At 42.1% G+C, this 6000-nt stretch overlaps 1 pseudogene; it reads left to right on the top strand.

The window, feature by feature from the left end:
* Positions 1-3672: 3672 nt before the first annotated feature.
* Positions 3673-4817, top strand: LOC113617666 (60S ribosomal protein L7 pseudogene; annotated as a pseudogene).
* The last annotated feature ends 1183 nt before the right edge of the window (positions 4818-6000 follow it).

Below are 6000 nucleotides of genomic sequence, written 5' to 3'. Positions count from 1 at the left end.
AAGATGGACAAAAACCACAAAGTGAGACCAGATTATTTTATAGGAAAGTGAAATACAGCAAAGGGAATGTTATTGGTAAGAGTTTATCTTTAAATAAAGATTATAATAAGAGCTTTAAATACAAATTTAAAATAGTCTTATAGGTGCCTGGCAAGATGGCAGAGTAGGAAGACCTTGAGCTCAGCTCCTCTCATAGTCACACCAAAATTACAACTATTTACAGAGCAACTGTTGATGAATGATACTGGAATCTAGCAGAAAAGATCTTCTATTATACAACTAAAGATATAAAGAAGGAAACACAATGAGACAGGTAGGGGTTAAGACACATACCCTCGAGTGGGCGATACACAAACAGGAGGACAATCAAAACTGCAGATGTTTTCCCCAAGGAGCAATGGGTCTCTGCAGCCCAGGGGTGCTTCACCAGGACAACAAGCCCCCAGAACGTTTGGCTTTGAAGGCCAGATGGACTTACTTTTGGAGGCACAGAGGGCTGTGGGAAATAGAGAAATCTCACGTGCTCCAGGATCCAAGGTAGAAGCAGTAATTTGAAAGGATCCTGGGTCAGACCTACCTTTTCATCATGGAGAGCCTTCCAGACAGGCAGGAGGCAACTGGAGCTCACCTTGGGGACATGACACCGGTGGCAGCTATTTTTGGGAGCTTGTTCTACCATGTCGACTCTCTTGCTGGTAAGCGTCATTTTGGAATCCTCCCTCTAGGTTATTAATACTAGGACACAACTCTGCCCACCAGCCTGTTGGCAACAGTACTCAGATGCCTCAGGCCAAGCAGCTAGAAACACAGCACCATCTACCAACAGGCCTTCTGCCTTAAGACCCCCTGAGCCCACAGCTGCCCCAGGACGTAGCCCTGTTCACCATAGGGACCAAGACCCAGCAGCACATACCAGTGCAACAGCACTAGCCCCAGGACCCCCAGGGCCCTGCAGCCAGAGACCTCAGGACACAGCTCTGCCCACCAGTGGGCAGGCACCACCCCTAGGACCCCCTGCTCCCTGGCTGTATCCACCAGCGAGCTGGCACTAGCCTCAGGACCAGCCTCACCCACCAGTGGATAGAAATTAGCCCTGGGACCCCCTGGGCCCCAGCCCCACCAATGAGCAGGTGGACACCAGCCTCAGGACAACTGCAACCCCACAGCCTGTCATGACAGGACTCAGCCCATCCACCAGCAGGGTGGCATCAACCCTGGGACCACCTAGGCTCCAGTCCTGCTCACCATCAGGCCAACACCAACTCTGAGATACCTTGGACCCCTCAGCCAGCCATCCCAGGATTCAGCCTCAACCGCTAACAGGCTGACACAAGCTTTGGAACACCCTGCACCCTGCAGCCAGCCACGTCAGGAATAGGTCTCACCCACAAGAGGGCCAACACCAGCTCTAGGACCCTCAGGGCCTGCAGCCAGAGACCCTAGGATCCAGCTCTGCCTGCCAGTGGGCTGGCACTAACACCAGGACTTGGCTTCACCCATTGGTGGGCAGGTACCAGGCCCAGGATCTCCTGGGCCCTGACACCACCCATCAGCAGGTAGACAGCGACCCCAGGACAACCACAGCCCTTCACCCTCCCTTGTCAGGACCCAGCCAACCCACCAGCAAGCTGGCACCAGACCCAGGATGCCATGGGTCCTGGCCCTACCAAACAGCAGGCCAACACTAGCTCTGAGATACCTTTGACCCCTCAGCCAGCTGCCTAGGATCCCACCCTATTTACCAGTGGGCCAGTACCAGCTTTGGGACACGCTAGAACCTGTAGCTAGTCATATTAGGAATTGACCCCATGCACCAGCAGGCCGACACTAGATCTGGGAATCCTGGCCTCACAACCACCCACCCCAGAACCTGATTCTGCTTACCAGTGGGCCAGCACTAGTCCTGGGTTCCCCCAGGGTTCCATAGCCAGCTACCTCATGACCCAGCCCTGCCAACCAGTGGCCAGTAGCCTCTGCACAAGGCAGGGCTGGCTACCAACTGGACCAGGGGCCAGCCATGCCTACCAGACTGCAAACAGTAGTCAGCCAGCCACAACAGAGGGACCCACACATTCCAAATAGGGAGTACCACTAGAGAATATAGCTCTGATGACTGCTAAGATGCATAGGATGTCTCCTACAAAAGGCCACTTCTCCAAATTGGGAAATGTAACCAACCTACGAGATACATAGGAATAAAGTCAGCAAATTAGGTAAAAAGAGATGACAGAGGAACATATTTCTAAGGAAGGAATAAGACAAACCCCCAGAAGAACTACATAAAATGGAGATGGTAATGATTATAAAGATTATCAGAGACTCAGAGAAGAATGAATACAGTAGGAAGTTTAACAAAAAGTTAGAAAATATAAAGAAGAAGCAAAAAGAGCTGCAGAATACAAAATTGAAATGAAAAACTACATTAGAAGAAATCAATATAGATTATAAGATACAGAGGAATAAGAATGGATCATTAAGCTGGAAGGCAGAGTAGTAGAAATCACTGAAGCTGAACAGAAAAAAAGAAAAAAAACAACAAAAAGAAATTAGGACAGTTTAAGAAATCTCTGGGACATCAAGCATACTAACATTCACATTATAGGGATCCCAGAAGAGAGAAAGAAAGGGGCAGAGAACATATTTGAACATAATAGCTGAAAACTTCCCTAACCTGAGAAAGAAAACAGATATCCAGGTCCAGGAAGCACAGAGAGTCCCACACAGGATCAACCCAAAGAGGACCAAACCAAGACATACTGTAATTAAAGTGGCAAAAGTTAAAGAGAGGATATTAAAAACAGCAAGGAAAAGCAACAAATTACATACAACGGAACTCTCATAAGGCTATGATCTGACTTTTCAGCAGAAACTCTGCAGGCTAGAAGTGGATGGCACAATATATTTAAAACAATGAAAGGGAAAAATCTAAAACCAAGAATACTCTATCTGGAAAGGCTTTCATTCAGATTTGATGGAGAGATCAAAAGTTTTACAGACAAGCAAAATTTAAGAGTTCAGCACCACCAAACCAGCTTTATAAGAAATATTACAGGAACTTTTGTAAGTGAAAAAGGAAAGGACACAACTACAAATGTGAAAATTACAAAAGGAAAAAGCTCATCAGTAAAGGTAAATGTACAGTAAAGGTAGTAAATCAACCACATATAAAGTTAGTAGGAAGGTTAAAAGACAAAGGTAGTAAAATCATCTATAGCTGCAATAAGTAGTTAAGGGATACACAAAACACAAATGTATAAAATATGATGTCAAAAACAGCAATCATGGGTGAGGGGAGTAAAAATGTAGGTTTGTTGAAATGAGTTTGAAATTAAGAGATAATCAACTTAAAATAATCATATATATATATATATATATATACACACACACACAGAGAGATTGCTATATATAAACCTTATGGTAACTACAAACCAAAAATCTATAAAAGATACACACACAAAAAAGAGAAAATAATCCAAACATAAACTAAAGATAGTCATCAAATCAGAAGGGAAGAGAACAAAAGAAGAAGAAAGGAACAAAAAGAACTACAAGACAACCCCCAAATAATTAACAAATTGGCAATAAGTACATACCTATCAATAATTACTTTAAATGTAAATGGACTAGACACTCCAATCAAAAGTCATATGGTGCTCTTTCCTGGCTGGAACCATGGAGGGTGCAGAAGAGAAGAAAAAGAAGGTTCCTGCTGTGCCAGAAACCCTTAAGAAAAAGTGAAAGATGGGACTTCCCTGGTGGTCCAGTGGTTAAGAATGCCTTCCAATGCAGGGGACACAGGTTCAATCCCTGGTTGGGGAACTAAGATCGTACATGCCACAGGGCAACTAAGCCTGCACACTCTACAGCCTGTGCACCACAACTAGAGAGCCCATGTGTTGCAACTACTGAGCCCATGTTCTCTGGAGCCCGCATGCCACAACTAGAGAGCCTGCACACTGCAACTACTGAGCCTGGGCACTCTGGAGCCCATGTGCCACAACTAGAGAGAAGGCTGTGCGCCACAATGAAAGATCCCACATGCCGCAATGGAGATCCCACATGCTGCAACTAAGACCCGATCCAGCCAAATAAATAAATAAATAAATAAATACATGAATAAATATTTTTTTAAAAAAAAGAAAAAGTGAAAGAATTTCACAGAGCTTAAGATCAAGAGCCTAAGAAAGAAATCTGCCCAAAAGATGTTTTGAAAGGCAAGGAGGAAGCTTATCTATGAAAAAGCTAAGCACTATCACAAGGAATACAGGCAGACTGAAATTTGAATGGCTAGGATGGCAAGAAAAGCCGGCAACTTCCAGGTACCCACAGAATCAAAATTGGCATTTGTCATCAGTATCAGAGGTATCAATGGTGTGAGCCCAAAGGTTTGAAAGGTGTTACAGCTCTTTCACCTCTGTCAGATCTTCAATGGCACCTTTGTAAAGCTCAACAAGGCTTCAATTAACATGCTGAGAATTGTGGAACCATACATTGCATGGGGGTACACAAAACTGAAGTCAGTAAATGAATTGATCTACAAGCATGGTTTTGGTAAAATCAACAAAAGCAAATTGCCCTGATGTATAATGTGTTGATTGCTTGATCTCTTGGCAAACATGGCATCATCTGCATGGAGGATCTGATTCATGAGATCTATACTGTTGGAAAACTTTTCAAAGAAGTAAACAACTTCTGTGGCCCTTCAAATTGTCTTCTCCATGAGGCAGAATGAAGAAAAAGACTACCGTTTTGTAGAAGGTGGAGATGCTGGCAACAGGAAAGACCAGATCAACAGGCTTATTAGAAGGATGAACTAAGGTATCTACCATGATTATTTTTGTAATCTAGTCAGTTAATAAACAGTGACTGTTTTCAAATTGAAAAAAAATTTCACAGAGTGGCTGAATGGATACAAAAACATGATCCATATATATGCTGCCTACAAGAGACTCACTTCACATCTAAAAATACACACAGGCTGAAAGTAGTGGATGGAAAAGGTATTCCATGCAAATGAAAATGAAAAGAAAGCCAGGGTAGCAATGTTTATATTAGACAAAATGACTTTAAAACAAAGACTGTAACAAGAGATAAAGAAGGATATTACCTAGTAATCAAGTGATCAATCCAAGAAGAAAACATAACAATTTAAAATATACATGCATTCAACATAAGAGCACCTAAATACATAAAGCATATATTAACAGACACAAAGGGAGAAATTGACAGCAACACAATAATAGTAAGGGCCTTTAACAGCCCCACTTAAATCAATGGACAAATCATCCAGATAGAAAATTAATAAGGAAACACTGGCCTCAAATAACACATTAGACCAAATGGATTTTATACACATATATAGACCATTCTATCAAAAAGCAGTAGAGTACACATTCATTTCAAGTGCACATGGAACATTCTCCAGGATAGATTACATGTTAGGCAACAAAACAAACTCTCACTAAATTTAAGAAAACTGAAGTTATATCAAGTATCTTTTCTGACCACAAGTCTATGAGACTAGAAATCAACTACAATGAAAAAACTGCAAAAAACACAAACACGTGGAGCTAAACAATATGCTACTAAACAACCAATGGATTACTGAAGAAATTTAAAAAGAAATTTAAAAATACATGGAGACAAATGAAAATGGAAGCACAAAGATCCAAATCCATGGGAAGCAGCAAAAGCAGTTCTAAGAGGGAAGTGTATAGAAATATAAGCCTAAGAAATCTCAAGTAAACAACCTAACCTCACAACTAAAGGAACCAGAAAAAAGAAAACACAAAACCCAAAGTTAGAAGATATAGAAGAAATCTAAGTGTCCATTAATAGATGAATGGATAAAGAAGATGTGGAATATGGAATGGAATACTACTCAGCCATTAAAAAGAATGAAATGTCATTTGCAGCAGCATGGATGGACTTGAAAGGTATTATGCTAAGTGAAATAAGTCAGAGAGAGAAAGACAAATACTGTATGATATCACTTATATG

Source organism: Aethalodelphis obliquidens, unplaced genomic scaffold (genome assembly GCF_003676395.1).
Source record: "Aethalodelphis obliquidens isolate GAN/ISIS:26980383/991018 unplaced genomic scaffold, ASM367639v1 scaffold4, whole genome shotgun sequence".
NCBI lineage: Eukaryota > Metazoa > Chordata > Mammalia > Artiodactyla > Delphinidae > Aethalodelphis > Aethalodelphis obliquidens.
This window is presented reverse-complemented; position numbering and strand designations above follow the sequence as displayed.